Here is a 16268-nt window from a genome sequence, read left to right as displayed (position 1 = left end):
TGAAGTCTGGCACTTAACCATCTGCGCCACCCAGGTGCACCCACAGCCTTTCTTTAAACCAGCTGCCCCCAGAACAATCTGCTAATTTACATATTTGTGTTTTTTATCTTTTTTCAAAAGTGTCTATTGATTGATTGATTTAGATTTAGCAAGGGAGGGGCGGAGAGGGAAGGACAGAGAGAATCCCAAACACGCTCCGTGCTGTCACTGCAGAGCCTGATGCGGGTTCGTCTCATGTGCCACGAGATTGTGACCTGAGCAGAAACGTCAGCCCCTTAACCATGTGAGCCACCCAGGTGCCCCAATTTATATGTTTGTTTTTAAAATCAGTATTTCTGGAGGCTGAGTTTAATCCTTTCCATTTTCTTTCAGGGCATCATTACTATTTTGTTGGATTTATGTCCTAAAATTCTTCAGCAGGGAGGGCAACATTTTTTAAAGACTTTATTTTATTTTTTAGATTTTTTAAAAATGTTTATTTGTTTCAGAGAGAGACAGAGGGAGAGAAAGACAGAGCATGGGAGTGGGGAGGGACACAGAGAGAAGGAGACACAGAATCCAAAGCAGGCTCCAGGCTCTGAGCTGTCAGCCCAGATCCCAACTCCGGGCTTGAACTCACAAACTGCAAGATCATGACCTGAGCCGATGTCATATGCCTGACCGACTGGGTCACCCAGGTGCCCCTAAAGATTTTATTTTTAAGTCCTCTCTACATCCAACGTGAGGCTCGAACTTACCACCCTGGGATCAAGAGTTGCAAGCTCCCCCCACTGAGCCAGCCAGACGCGCCAGGGACAGCAAATTTAAAACCCACCGCCCGACGCAGAGCCTTCTGAAGAAATACCAATTCTATGTAGCTACACAGTAAGGTGACCACAAAAATGGGGCAAAGAATGCCATGTGAACTGTTCTACTCTACAGTTTGGAGAAGATTTAATTACGTAATGGATTGCCCAGCAACCCTGGAAGAAAACAAGCCTGAATGGTAACAGCAGATAGCTCTGCGGAGAGACAGGTGGGCGAGTACCCTCATCCTAGTCCCTTGTTCTAACGTCCCGCACCTGGCGTCCTGGCGTCTGACCAGCACGGCCAACCGGGGTCCCAGCCGAGCCCTCCCTCTGCCCGGGGCAGTCACACAGCACCTCCACCCTTTGGACACTCTCCACCTGGTGCATTTACATTTTCTTCAAACACTATCTTAAGGTCACAAGCTGTTTACATCCGACGGTCAAGTTTGCATGCTAGTTTCCTCGCAGCAAATAATGCCCTCAATTTTACAATAAAAGAACTATTAAACAATTTTCAAGCTGGTGCTTGTAGCAAACTATAGCGACCCAGGGGCCGCAGCAGTGGGGGTGTGCCCTGCCGGGTCATAAGGGCATCCCAGCCAGCACATGTGTGAGCAGAGACCCAACACCCCCAGCTGCCTCGAGGCCCTGTGGCGGGGCCCAGTCCCCGTCTGGGTGCACCCCGTGAGTGCGCTCAGGCTCTGCCTGCTGGCTTTGAAGTCAGGGTTTCACTCTCTTGACGAATACGCATTGCTGAAGGCAACCCTTGCTACTAAAATAACTTTCCATGAAATACTCTTGACTGTAAATGCTCTTATAAGAAATGCTCGTGTTTGTGTGTGGTTATGTCTTGTGTAACTGACTCCACCAGGTTTTCGAGGTGAAAATTGCTCGTTTTTGTCATTTCCAAAACCTGACATTCTTTCACTATAATGTGGCAATTTCTCAGTTCTTTAAACTATTTTTTTCTTTAAGTTCTCATGAATTGGCAGTTCCTGTTTTTCTGAACTGCTTGTCAAAGCCATGTTTGTGTTAGGTTCACAGTCACCCTTGTTCAATAACTAGGAAACACGGCGAAAAGTCCCCACAGAAAGTGTGACTTCCCGGCCCTCGGGAGCCTCCCTGCTTGCTCTGTGAGTTGCCATTGGAGGCATGCGTGTGAACACCGGTGAAGGGAAAGGTCTGGGCAACAGGCAGCGGGTGAAAGTGCCGATGGCGGGGGATGGGGGGGTGGAGGTCCTCGGAGTGAGGTGAGCCCCAGCTGGGCTCCCGTGGAGTCCGTGGCTCGGAAGCCTGCCCTGGCTGGGGACACATCGTACGGCCCCCAGAGCATGGATCCCATCCCCTGTAAAGACGAAGTGGCTCTTTCTCTTCCTACCCCCCCACCCCACCCTCTTTTTCAAAAGCTCGCGTCAAGACCAAATTCTGCTTTCGGATCTCCGCGTTTCTGCAGTTCGGGAAAAGTTAACAAAGTGAGAACATCTTCATTGTTTAAATAAAGCAGGACTGCCTGAGTAAAGGCTGAGCTGCTCCGAGCAGCAGCTTCCGCTTCCTTCGGCTTCTGCAAGGATGGGCACTGGTTTTGTTTCTTCGAGTTGTTGTAACAAAGTACAATATACTGGGGGCTCAGCCACAGAAATGTATCATTTAGTAGTTCTGCAGGGAAGAAGCCTGAGGCCGAGGTGCGGCAAGGCCACGCCCCCGCTGAATGCGCCACCGCTGCCTCGGGAGAGAATGGGACCCCAGCCTCCCTCCCACCTTCCCTGGTTTATCACAGCATCCTCGCATTCTCTACCTGACATCCTCCCTGTGTGCATGTCTGCCTCCAAATGTCCCCGTCTTGTAAGGACACCACCCACGCTGGAAAAGGGGCCCCCCTCCTCCACTATGACCTCATCTTTAATTATGTCTACAATGACACCATTTCCAAAAAAGGTCTCATTCTGAGTTACTCGAGGGGTAGGGCCTCAACACGTGAATTTTGGGGAGACACAATTCAGCCCATGACACACACGGAGGCCTTGAACGATGACTCACAAGAGTCTGGACCTCTGCTCACATTCTCTGTTATTTCTCCTGCCAGTGTTTCCCTCCAGACTCTCACCCCTGAAAATAAATTGCCTCCTTATGAACCCCTGTGCTTTCTTTTCTGTTAGTGTCAAGGTCTATGTTCAGAGTGAAGTTAAAGGTTGTTAAAAGTGTGGAATTCCATACAATTCAAAATACTGCTGCGGGTGAAAGTGCTCTTGAGGAGACTAGCGGCCAGCCAGTCCCCCGAAAGCAGCAGGGCCACCCAGACAGAGGCCGACGCCGTCTCGCCTCCAGTGAGGATGTCCAACGGCCCTGGGCTCTGTGCTGTCTTCTTTCAGCCCTGGAGGTGCTCTGAGAGTCAAATCCGGGAAGCCTCCTGGAGCTGCCGGGAGAATCCAGCGGTGGCTGGGCGGCTGGCTGGCTGGCCTGCACTCTGACTCCCTCACTTGTTAGCGAAGTGACCACAGGCCCAGCTTTCTCCCTGAACAATGGCGATCATCACTGAGGGTCACTCTGTGATGCTCGGAATAGCAGCTGGCCCAGAGAAGGCGCTGTGAAACGTCAGCCATAGCCACTTGGGTGCCTCATGCCACAGTGAGACCACACACTTTCACGGGACGTAGGGTGGGGGGTGTTTACAAGAAGCCTGAGATTACATGTTCTTCACCTCTCAATCTCCATCACCTCCTCTGTGTCTTTTGTAAATACAGTTTGGTGTCAAGCTGACCGTGGGGGCCCGAAACCCTCATGAAACACAGGGCGGACAGGTCACTGCTCACCTTGTTTGGCCCTCGGCTCGTTGCCAGATCACCATCCCAAGGAATGGACCCCAGGTCATCAGAGCGCATTTCAGAACCACTGGGCCCCCGCGAAGGCCCTCACCGCTCTGGCCCCCTGGGGCTTTGCTGGGGACAGGAGCTGAAACACCATGCCTTCCCTGTGCGCCCGTCTGTCCCTCGAATGCCTGGACTAGCACCTGCCTCACCCACAGGACACCTGAGACAGGGAAGCGGGGCCACCCCACTGCCACTGAAATTCAGCAGCCCTGATGCAGGGAACACATAGCCCAGAATTCTTGAGGACACAAATGTGGTTTAACACTAAAAACGATTGTGATAGTTTTTGTGGAAAGTAGGAAAGAAAAGGAAAAGATTCATTCAGCTACTTGCTTGTATTTGCATAAAGAAACTCCGGACAGGTAAACAAGGAAGGGAAGGGTTTTAGAGGAGAGGGGACTGCGTAGGGGAGGGTGGGGAGGGTGCTTTTCACCGGACCCCTTCTTATGTACTTTCACTTTTGACCCTTATTCCAAACGTTAATGAAGATGGAAACTCTATTCCCTAGTCACTTCTGCAGATTAAGAGAGACATCCACATGCCTATCTCCAAAGATGCTGAAAAGCACCAGCTGAAGGTCAGTGCCACCTTCGAGGAGGGCCCTTTGCCAGGTGAGTTTCTCAAGGTGCTCCTGGCATGAGAGTGTTCCCCACCACTGACCACGGACATGCCAGCAAGCTTCCTTAAGGTTGTGGAAGAGCTGCTCAGGTTACAAAGAAAAGTTGTCCTCCATTTGGGGAATGATTTATTTGAATGATCCATAAAGGCTTTAATCTGGGTGTGGTCCTGGGAAATAGAATCCCGCACAAAGCCTGATATCTAGCCTGTTGGGAGGTTCGTGGTGTTTGGGGTGAGGCTGGCGGGAATTCTGGCTCTGCCTTGAGCTGGGCAGCCTGAAGCCCTCAGAACTCCAGTCTGCCTGTCTGCAACATGGTCGCGCCCTCCCGGGATGGATACGGGGGTTGGACAAGTTAATGGAAACAAAGCAGCCAGCACACACGGAGCCAGCGGAAGACACTCCATAAATATTAGTTTCTCCATCCCCTGCTGCGGCCAGGAGGCCCTTTCAAAATGGAATTGATTTACTACATACAGTTTAAGCCTCGTGGTTAATCTCCCCTAAGTCCTGCACAAGATATAAATTTAAACCTCCACCTTGAGAACCAGGATGATTTCCTTTTCTAGCAGCAGAGCACCGAGTCACTGTAATGATCTTTGGAATCCGTTTGCTCAGAAAGTTCCGGAACTCTCTCTTTCCTGAAACTTGGAGAACGATTTCTATTTGAATAAGAAGTCAGTCTCTTGCCCCCAGGTAGTCATGTTCACAAAGAGTGGTAGAAATTAGAGTTGGAAGATTCCAATAATTTTGGCAACCAGAGGGCAAGGGGAAGGGGGGGGGGTTGAGCTGAGAGGGTGCAGCACTTCCTAAAGACAGTGTAATCTGGCCCCTCTCGACAGATTGTTCCCGTTCTGTCCAAGTGGTCCTGGGGACAGACTCCGCCGGTGAACACAGAGCAGGTGATACCCGCTTTGGGAAGGTGAGACAGTGACTGGGTGGCTCACTTTCTCACCAGGAACATTCTGGTCTGCAGTCACCTCTTGTGCTGCTGGGTGGCAGTCTGTACTCACTCTGCGTCTCTCCTCTCCCCTCCACAGAGCAGGCAGGCACTTGTGGGGACTTCAAAAGGACCGCCACACAGAGAGACAGCCACCCATCTGTCAGGCTGGGCTCAGTGGCCTATCTGAAAGGCATATCTGACACAAATCTAATGCATCCAACCCACAAACCCTGAGGAGGTGACTGTATAACCAGCTAAAGCAACAATCCCCAACAACGGAACAGTGACATGTTCTAGATGTATAAGGTGACTTACTGCTAGTATCTAATGACAGACCCAAGGGTTAAGCTATCCTTGGCAAAACCTTCCAGGATTTGAGGATGGGGGAAGAGAGGATGAGAGAGAAAGAGGTAAGGCCACACACAGGGAGGAGTCTGGCTGAGTGTCTGATTATCAGTACCTGCCCCATTTGTCAACGGGGAAACATCACATATTTGATTATATGACATGGTTCACCATCCTTTCATTGGCATCCGTGAAACCTGGGTAGCAAGGTGAGCTGCCCTTGAGGTGGCCCAGAATAGTAGATGCCAGCAACCTTGAAGACAATTGCTAGTGGAGTGCCACCATTCTCCACTCTGGGTCTACACAGATCCAAAGTCTTCCGGGGAAGACGCAAAAGAAATACCTCTCTAACTTGCAGATGATGTAAAGCTTCACATTTTTATGTTAGAGAACATATGGGTCAAATCTAGAAGATTCGACCAAGGTTAATGTAAAGTTCTACCTGGACTAAAAAACAAATTTAAAAACCAACCAAAAAGTCAGTCCCCAAATGCAAAACGAGGGAGATGTGGTTCGCCTCACCCAGAGAGGCAGGGACGGGAGCCAACGACAAGTGCAGTGTGGGGGCCGCTGGACGGGTTGGCCCCAGACCTCAGCCAGCATCCAGCACAAGGGCGGCCATTGTGCTCCTGAGAGGGCAGGGTGCCAAAAACTGACGCCCATGACCAGAAGGGCAGCACGGGGTCGAGGTTGCCGAACACCTCAGCACGCACATTCAGGAGCCGTGGAAAGGAGGAAGTGCCTGAATGCAGCGGTCACGGCCACGCAGCTGGAAGGGCTCATCGTGGAAGACACTGGGGCTCGTGTTATTATTCAGCAGTTTCTGCAACAGAGTCAGTGCTCAGTGAATGGTAATGAATGTGCTGAATTAGGACCTTAATTATGACCACGGATATGACTGAATGGCTTCAGGGGGGCAGAGTTAGGTCCAAAGGGCGGAAGTGCTAAGAAATAAGCTCTGGATTATTTATGGAATATCTTCTCACTCAGTGCTTTGCAGTGATTGGCTGGACTGTCTCTGGAAGGAAGGAAGGGGTTTAAGTATAGATCAAATGGCCCCTCTTGGGGCTTGCGTAGAGGGACTCCTGCAGCGGGCAGGGCCCTGTGACCCCGGAGAGCTCCTGATGGACAGTGAGGAGTGTCTTGGCAGTGATGATGGCTCCAAGTTGGCTTGTTGAGCCCTCGCCATGGTGGGTCACCTCACCACACTGTACAGACCATCAGAGAGGCTCAGTGACTGGCCCGTGGTCACACAGCTAGCCAGGGGGAGCCAGGGAGCTACCCTAGCTGCCCTATCTGTAAAGAGAAAACCAAGCAACACACAAATGCACAAACCGAGTCCTTTCAGATCTTCTCTCACATGGAGGGACCCACTGAGGGACCCTCAGAAACCCCCCCTCCCCACAGGAGAGGCCCCTGGCCTGCACCACCTGGGTCTCCCACCAGCAGACCATCTGACAACCACATTGGCTCATCCCCTGTCTCCGTAGGTCTCGCTGCACACTTGATGAATACTGAGTGGATGAATGAAGGATTCAGCCTCCCCAAGCTCTAGGCAATACAGCTCATGCTGCCCGGGGCCTGGAGGAAATGAAACATGGAGGCAGGATGATGGGACTCCCCGATGCCCGAGTCGGAGTGGATGGACCACTGCTGGGTGGAGATCTGGGGTCCAGAGGAAGATGTCTCTGGTCAGCAATTCCAATAACAACAGTTAACGCTATTGAACACCTACTGTGTGCAGCACTTTGATCATGGCTGAATATGGGTTAATCCTTCTCCCTTAAAAAGCTGAGTCAAAAGACACGTTTGGGGGACTTGTAGAACGACAGTGACAGAAACGAAGCCCGAGGCTTCCCTCAAGCCAGCCTGGTCAGTGTCCGGAATGGCTCTGCACAAACAAAAATGAGGACGCCTCTGCCCACACCGGAGGGCCGTGGTCAAACACCACACACCGGGATGAGGTGAGGCTTGAGGAAACGCCAACACGACCGGCAGAAACGCTCTAGGTGTGGCATGGCCAGCCTGGGCCACCTCCTGGGCAGGTCACCCTCCTGGGCCACTGAGCCCCTGAGAGCCCACCTCAGATTTTGTCCCCAGAAAGGGGGACACTAGGGTTTGCACTAGTGGCACTGGTGGCAGAGACAGGGACTCCCTCCCTGCCTGGCCCAGAAGCTCTCCACCCCTCCGAGAACGGACTGAGAGCCAGGCTCAACTTCACCCCTTCACGCCAGCACCATATTTGTCCTCAGGGTGATGACCCATCTTTCAAAGCTGCCCAGATCAGGAAAACACACTCTAGATTTGTGATTTCCATTATGGCAGCCACCGGCCACCTGTGGCAATATGTACACTGAAATTTGAAACGAATTGAAATAAAACAGAAGTTTAAGTTCAATTCTTCCGTCACATTAGCCACTTTTCAAGTGCTCAGTAGACGCGTGTGGCTTGTAGCTACACGTTAACACAGAGCATTTTCATCATCGCAGAAAGTTCGGTTGGCCAGTGCTGTTCACCAGTCCCTTGAGGGTGTTCTGTTTCTGACTCCCCGGCTATCACGGCTTTTTCATACCCCGCACACTAAGACGGGGTCCAAGTTAGGAGAGGCCCAGCAGCAGTTAGCAGATGGGATGAGGCATGTGGGGGGCCCAGCAGCTACTCCTCAGCTGCAGGGGCGGGGAGCTCACACCACGATTGGGAAGCAAGGACACATTTCCAGAAGGGGCCTAAATTCAGGGACCGACAACCAGGTGATGTGGGCCCCTCCGGCTGGATCAGGGGCCCCCAGTCAGCTCTGGAGCCGCACACCTGCTGACTGTTCGGTGTTGAACAGAAATAATGGCGGCCACCTCAGATGGCAGATTGCCCCGCCCCGGTTTTCTGGCACCAACCCCCCCCCCACCCCGAGACTGTGTGATGACACCAGGAGCATTGGGACAAACAAAGGTTCCCAAGAATGGCCGAATCTGAATATCCCTTCAGCCAGGTTGAGGGACTACCATAGCAGCAGGGAGAGCGTGAAGCAGATTTGATATAATGTAGAGATTTCGAGAATAAAGGAGTGTTAGATTTTTGATACCTTAGCCCTGTAGACTGAAATTCATGCCCCTGAACAGAACAGCTGGACAAGCAGAGCCATTACAGGGGAGACGAGGGATGATGGGAAAACTGGCACACCATAGACAGACCTCCTCTGAAAACCCTACGCGTCATTTCCGGAGGTGATAGGAGCGTCGTGGCTGTTGAGGCTCATCAGCAGCCCGGGAGGAGCCAGGCACACCCATCGTTGGCAGAGGGGCTGCCTGGGGTCACCCACTATCCACAGGTGCCCCTCTGGGGGCCAGTCCCCATGCTCCATGAGGAGGGGCCCTTCTGTGGTTGCCCTCCACTCTCTGGGGGCCACCCTCTGCATAATCCTCTTTCAAATCAAATGTTTTCATTTGTTTCAAAATCAGAAGAAAAACCTGAATATAATGAGAATGAATCCAGTTTGGATGACATTCTTCTTTACTCCAAGACTGTCATAATATGTTCTCACATGAGGAAGGGGCCACGAGAGCCCATAACCCAGGGGTGCAGCCCTGAGTCCTTCCTCACTCCTTATATCAGAGACAGCCCCGTACAAGGGGAACTGGCACCCCACAGACCTCCTGGTTGACCTACAGATTGAACTTCAGCAGTGATTTCTCGTACCTCCCTCTGCATCATGCAGGTAACCTGCTCCAAAAATAGTTACATCTCCAGGCAAAGCCCTGTGACGATCTGTCTGCACTGCCATCATTAGCACTGGCTTTCTCCAAGTTGTCTTCTGACTTCAAAAAGACTGCTGGAGGTCCAGCCATCACCTCTGCATTCCACAAAGGGGGACGGAGGGAAGTGGGGGACAAAACATTAAGCTTCTTAGATGTCAGGCTCCTTTAAGGAGCTTTCCTAAAATCCCCACTCCCCATTGCAGCCTAAGTGTTTCCCTGGCCAGCCCATCTGTCTGTCTGTAAAGGAGCTGGAGGAGGAAGATGGAAGGATGAAGCAAGGCTCTGGGATGGTGCAAAGCACAGCAAACACAGGAGAGGATTTGGTCCACGGTAGAATTACAGCAGACACCCGTTACCGAAACTCCATCTTGTTCTCCTGCATCTTCCTGGCCCCGGTTGTGCCACCAAATAACGGGGTCGTGTGGAGCGGAGGGTGTGACAGGTTCCCCTTCGCTGGCCTCTGAGCAGGTTGAGTTATGTGAATAAACTGAAACTTTTCTACTTTGACCATTCTGCTCTTTGCTGGAACGCCGCGGAACTTTGGAAGCCCCATCCAGATCCTCCGGGCTGGAAGGGCGTGGTCCTGACTCAGGAGCCAACTCTGGAAAAGCTGGCTGCGAGGGAGGGGGTGAGTCACGAACCCAGACATAGCTGAGATTCCTGGTATGTGCTCTGTGGGGGAAAGAAGCTAAGCTTGGACTGAGTGCCCTCCAGGCAAGAGGCAAGACTTGTGGGCGCCCCACCTCCCTGCGCCCTTCCCCTGGGGGTGCTGACGGCAGCCTGACATTACTGGGCTCCCGCGTCTATTTCACCAGAAAGACAAATAGGAAAGACCTGGTCTGCCTAGTTCACCTCCACATCCCTGAGTCAAAGGACCAGACTGTTGGGTTCAAAGCCAAGCTCCATTTCTCACTAACGGTGTAATTTAGCCATGACCCCTAACCCTGCTGTGTCCCAGATTCCTCATCTGCTTGATGGGGACAAGAATGATAATCTGCCCCACACAGTTCTGTGCGGACTAAGTAAGGTCATATTTGCAAAGCTTCCGGAATATCACCCGGCACCGAGCAAGCACTCAGGAAACAAAGCAGTGTTTGAATGATCTTTATTTTATTGGGGAAATGATACATATTTGCTCATGCCGGCATGAAAAGAAGTATTTGACTCTGATACAAAAAGCAAGAGATTTCTGTCCCGTTGAACGCCCTGCTTCAAGTTGTTCAGGGCTCTTGAGTGGGTCTTCTCCTAATAGTCCTGATGAGACCAATGTGACCAATGTGGTTATTTCACGAAGTAGACCCTGGTCCCAGAGGAGCTAAATGCTGTGAAGCATAAATCTAGCTGTCCTTGGGAACACTCTGTTGTGGAGACTGCTTGTTGTCTGTCCTACCTCCATTCTCCTCTACTTCCTGTGTTTTTGACAACCCTCATGTTGTCAGGGGCAGCAATGTTCCCAATTAAAAAGCTATATTCCTGAGGCTGCTGTAGAGACCGTGACCAATAAAAGATGTAGGCAGAAAGGGTTAGTTAGGGGTTCTGGGAAAGCTCTTTACAGGAGTCTGATGTCCAGAATGCTTAGCCTTTTATCCCCCCACTTTCCTCTTTTCTCCTATGTGGAATGCAGATGTGATGGCTTGAGCTCCAGCAGCCATATTAAAACCATAAGATAACTTTGAGGAAGGAAGCCAGTGCTAATGCTGACAGAGAAGGGAAATGAGTGAACTGGCTGCCTATTGACCATCGCCCTGGACAGCCTGCTTCCAATCTTTTTCTGTCTGAGAGAAAGTAAGCTTAACACTGGAGCCACTGTTAGTTTGTAAAGTTTTCCTTTATATCTGTCTAAATTGCATCCCTCTCATTCTCTGTGAAAGAATTGTCCAGGGAGAACAGCTAAAATACATTTCTGCTATTGCTAAAAATTCCAAAATTGTAAGCATGGTACGTTTTTGAAAGGGCAGCATAGCATGAGAAAGGCGAAAAGCCTATGTGGCACTCACAGGGTAATCGATCCTAAAAGCCAAAGTTAAGCAGGAAAACCACAATGGATAAGATTTGCCGTCACCGTTAGCTTTTTTGATTATTGAAAATGCAGTAAAACCAGGTGGTTATTGTGTTGTTGTTTTTTTTTTAAATCAGAGTAGTCATCAACTCCTCCTTCCTGTGGACCCAACTTCCTTCTGATCCTCTGTTGGCTTCTCCCCACCTGAGCTCTGTGGTCTAACCAGAACCCTCTAGAAGCGGTGAGGAACCCAAGCTCTGCCCTGAAGCCCCAGCCCCAGCACATGCCCTGCCACCACACCGTGGCCAGAAAGGGGCTTCTGCACTCTGGCACAGGTAACCGCTGGGGGAGAAAACTGCCCACAAAGTGGTACCATTTCTAACTGGTCACCACGAGATAGCCATGGCCAGCAGGCAAAGCCTAAACTCTCAGAAAGAGATGTCTAAAGCACCCGATGCCCAACAGTGGGAGGCAACACCAGAGAAGGCTGACTGAACCACGGGACCCAGTGAGCCATTTCTTCGGACCTCTGCAGAGTGAGTGCGAAGATCCGGCTTTGGGGGCACGGCGTGATCTTGGGTACCTTCAGAACTGGCGAGGACAGGCCACGTTATGCTCACCCTGGTTTTAGTTTTAAGTGTAACTTACTTAATATTTTCAATATGAGTCACCTCCACATACTGCGATGGTTTTCAAATCAGCAGAAGTTGCCTGTAGCTGGTTTTAGTCAGGAAGCATGAGGACAGCATCCATCTGTTTCCACTCTGGAAGCAGGTCTAAGGCCAGTGGCCCTGGCTTTTCTGGCCTGTGGCCCCAGTCTGCTGGATTACAGGCAGCACCCTCTTGGGCCCCTGCTTCTCCTGACGCTCCTCTCCGGATGGAGGCGAAGACCCCCTCCGTCATCCACGCACATCCTGAAGTAGCCGCTCCATCTGGTACACCTGCCTGGACTCCTGTGCCTGGAAAAGGCTGACAGCCGGCCATCCTTCCTGTCTTCCAGAGTGGGTACGCGTGCATGCTCGGGGCAGGGGTGAAAGGAAACGCACAGACAGCAGCGACTATGTGGTTGGGCTGAAGGAAGGGGGAGCTGCTCTCACCGTGAGGATGTGAACAATGAAAACGATGGTGGCCACGGCAGGGAGGACAGCAACAGCATCTAGAGCCCCAGGTTTTCCTGGAGAGACCTCTGAAGCATCCTCTGTTTACCTCGTCAATAAATGTCTTACAGGTCCGAGCCGGACACAGATGAGACCTCACTTCAGGAGCATGAAGACCAATTCTTTATGGACACCCCCAGCGCCCGGGGCCCAGGTAGACATAGAAAGGTTTCTGGGTGCGTGTCTGAGTCAGTGGAGACAAGTCCCCTTGTACCTTGCGTGCGAAGCATTGCTGATCTTGCCAAGGCCCCGAGAGGCTGGTACTCTGATTAACCCCATTTCACTATGAGGAAGGTGAGACCCCCAAGAAGTAACTTGCCCAACGTGGGGGTGAGGTCTCCGTAGAGCAATGGGTGGTGGGGACACCTGTCAGGTACCATGGAAACCTCTGAACAGGAAGTAAGGAGAGCCCAGGTTGGGGTGCTGATAAAGGGTGTGGGGTGGTGGACATGGCCAGCTGGCAATAGACCAGTCTCCATGACCACCGGGCACAGGGCGATTTCCAAATGTCATCAGATTGTCCACCTCTTCTTTTTACAGTAGGCGTCCTTTTAAAATATCTGCTCAGTTTCTATCAGAGAATGTTTCCTTTTCTTACTCCGTGCCTGCACCCTCACTTAGAATCAGCATCTTTTGGTAGTTGGAAAATATGACAAAGCAGCAAATCGTATTAATGAATCCTCTGTTCTCAGACCTGCCCATGGCCTTATTTCTGGCTTTTTCAAATGACTCTCCTGATTATAAGAGTGATCATATCAGTTCACCACAGGCTTATTTCTCATGGGTAAATTGACTTCCAGCGTTCATACAACCGCTCGGATTCTACATGAAAGAATACAGTCTGTGTCTAGGATGAAATCAGCCACTTCAAAACTACTTCCCAACAGCATTCATCCACGAGGATTTAAAGACACGGGAGCCGGGGATAAACACACGTCTGATACCTGGCATGTTCTCTGAAATGGAGACAAGAGAAAGTGCTAGTGCACACACACCACTGAGACATTGCCTAGGGCATTTCGCCTTTTGGGGCTCTGTTCTCCATGAAAATGGCATTTCTCTGAGCGCTTACATAATTACTCACCAAGAGACACAGACTGGGCTGGGATCCCACCTTGGAAATCCCTGGTGTCTGCCTTGCTGAGGTCCTGAGTTTTGAGAGTCTCAGCCTTGCCACTGAGGACACTGAAATCACAGGATCTTGCCTGGAAGAGTCACGGCGCTAATTCAGGGGCCACAAACCCAGACACCTTCAGAGCCCAGGTAAGGAGGGAAACCGGCAGCTTGAACATCGCTGGGGTTCTTTCAGTGTCCAAGCCTTGTTGGAAGCAAGCGCTGGACAGATGCTAACTCTCCGAGCCCTCCCAGCAGCCTCTGAATGTCACGGTCCCAAAGCCCCAGGCTTCCAAGCCTATCGGAGCCTTGCAACATCAGGGTCCCACAGGGCCCGCGATCTAAACAATAGAAGGTTGTCCAGCCACAGTCAGCTGAAGACAAAAATCCACTCCTGGGCAGGTGAATGGAATTGGAAGGGGAGAGGCGGGGCTCAAACAGGACTGCATTTGGCCCTTGAACCGCCCACCTGCAACCCCACCTATTAAAAAAATTGATTTTCTTAACATTTTTCTCAGTTTACAGATAAAAAGAGCAAGATTCAAGGGAGCTTTTCTTCCTCGGAATCCTACTCTCTGATTTGACGGTGGCGCGCCCTTCCTTCCCATGCTCTGTGTCACATGCAGAGCGCCAGCTTTGACGCTCAGGAGGTGCCCCGCTCCCTGCTACACTTGATCCCGCAGCAAGTGTGAGGTCACGGGACACTGCAGGCAGCTTTAACCCCCGGGCCCTCCCAGCCCTTCACCAACTCTGGATTTTTAATTTAACAAATTGTATGCTCAGCCAGTTCTGTCAAGGCAGACCCTAAAAATGATCGACATCGGCCAAATGGGAGGGTCCCGGCAGAGGGACCTGTTAGCAAAGGGGTCCTCGCAGGGGTACACGGAAGGGCTGGGAGGGGGCGGGTAGGGGGGGGAGGTCACAGAACAGGGAAGGCGCCCAAAGTTGAGTCTAACCACAGACCAAACAGCCCAAACGTCCTGGAAGGGCCAGCCAGCCTCCTCGCTGCGCCCGGGCCACATCGCATGTGCTCCTCGAGGTGCTCCAATTTTAGCAATTGGTGCTGACTCATTATTAACCCAGAAAGCCCACACACTCAAATGACCCTACTGAAAAAGTTCCCTGTCATCTCCTGCTCACTGAGGTGCAGTTTTTTAAGCAAATTCAAAAAAATGTTTATCACAGGGTATTTATGACATTTTAACTGTTTCATTTACAGTAACTAGAATGACATTTTAAAAAAATGTTTCCTGTAGTTTACTTGACTGGAAGGCTACGGCTCATCAGAATAGGAAGAGGCTGAGAAACACAAATCAAGGTCGAATCAGGCCTCAAGGGCTCAACTAGTCAATCCTCACCCACTGCCCCAGGCTCCCAGCCCACCAGCCCCCCACACATTTTCTTTCTGATTTTACCAGTCAGTGATATTCAGTCACAAGCAAAAGGAAAAGGCATAAAATAAGTTCCCAGAATCATTCACACACTCTTAGAGAGGGAAGCCAAAATTCTGCCTCTCTATTGTATTTCTTGCACTACAAACGGGGTGGCTCAGATCATGCAACCAGAAATGTCTCAGGTGGCTGTCTCTCTTCCCCTCGGAGAAGCAGAAGCTGGCCCAGCCTCTGCAGCCCTGGGTTAACACAAATTCACCCACCTCTACCTCTGAACTTCACTGTGGCTCCAGAGGGGAGTTTGGAGCCGCATATTTTCCAACCAAGCATCACTGTTTCTCCCAAGACAACATGATGTACGGCGAATGAATATCTACACACCCCCAGTTAGTGACTGAGCAAGCAGGCAAGTCGTTGTGGGAAGGGGAGCAGAGGAAGCAACTTTTCTAAAATCATGGATCCTCTAAGTCTCGAATGCAGTGTCCCCTCCAAGGGATGACTGCTTTAACCCAGCTGAGACTCTGAGGCAGACTATAGAAATGATTGTAAAAATGACAGAAACCTACTCACCAGGGAGAAGCAGCTGACTCCACCTTCCCAGGGCCCCGGGCCGTGAAGAACTGAAGCCGGCACTGACTCAGGCACAGCTCGCCTGGAATATCAGCCCGCGGCTTAGAAAGCATCAACCATGCAGTCACGTATTTCCCTCCATTCCCAGTGGTGTCCACATGACTGAGGCCAAAAAGGAAAAAAAAAAAGAGAGAGAGAGAGAGAGAGAGAAAGAGAGAGAAAGAAAAAAGAAAAAAAAGAAGAAAAAGAAAAAGAAAAAAAAAAGGGCGCACACCTCAGTCTTCGCTCTCATTGGAACAAGATGACTCAATGCTGACTCACAGCCACCACTTCCTCTCCGACATTCTCTTCATACTTGTGAGCTGGGCTGGTCCCGTTCCCAGGGTCTCTGCAGGCCTTCCTGGAAGAACAGCCTTCTGACCCTGGCAAAGTGACCCAACCGCTGACCTCACAGGGAGCCCCCCTCCCCATCCCCCCCCCCGCCCCTCCCTCCCCTCCCACTGCAGGCCGAGCGCCTACCCAGGGGAAATGCTTTATTTGGAAGATCTGAACCACAGAAAAAAAATCAAATGCATGAATCTCATGAGCGTTTGAATTTCAAATACACACTGAAATGTCATCTATCGCAAAGCTCGTAGGAACCTCTTCTTCGTTTCAAGGCATTTCAGGGAAGGGAGAAGAAAGGAACGTTGTCCTGTTCTTTAAGGAAGTTGGGTTCCCTCGGCCC

At 51.1% G+C, this 16268-nt stretch overlaps 1 long non-coding RNA gene across 1 annotated transcript in view; it reads right to left on the bottom strand.

Moving 5' to 3' along the window:
* LOC115290095 overlaps nt 1–15740 on the bottom strand; it is a 119773-nt gene extending 104033 nt beyond the window's left edge. The window contains exon 1 of the long non-coding RNA XR_003907958.1: nt 15542–15740. This is a non-coding gene — a long non-coding RNA (uncharacterized LOC115290095). The remainder of the gene's footprint in view (nt 1–15541) is intronic.
* Nucleotides 15741–16268: the final 528 nt, after the last annotated feature.

Source organism: Suricata suricatta, chromosome 4, assembly GCF_006229205.1.
Source record: "Suricata suricatta isolate VVHF042 chromosome 4, meerkat_22Aug2017_6uvM2_HiC, whole genome shotgun sequence".
Taxonomy (NCBI): Eukaryota; Metazoa; Chordata; class Mammalia; order Carnivora; family Herpestidae; genus Suricata; species Suricata suricatta.
Note: the sequence above shows the minus strand (reverse complement) of the source record. Positions and strands in the feature narration are given on the sequence as shown.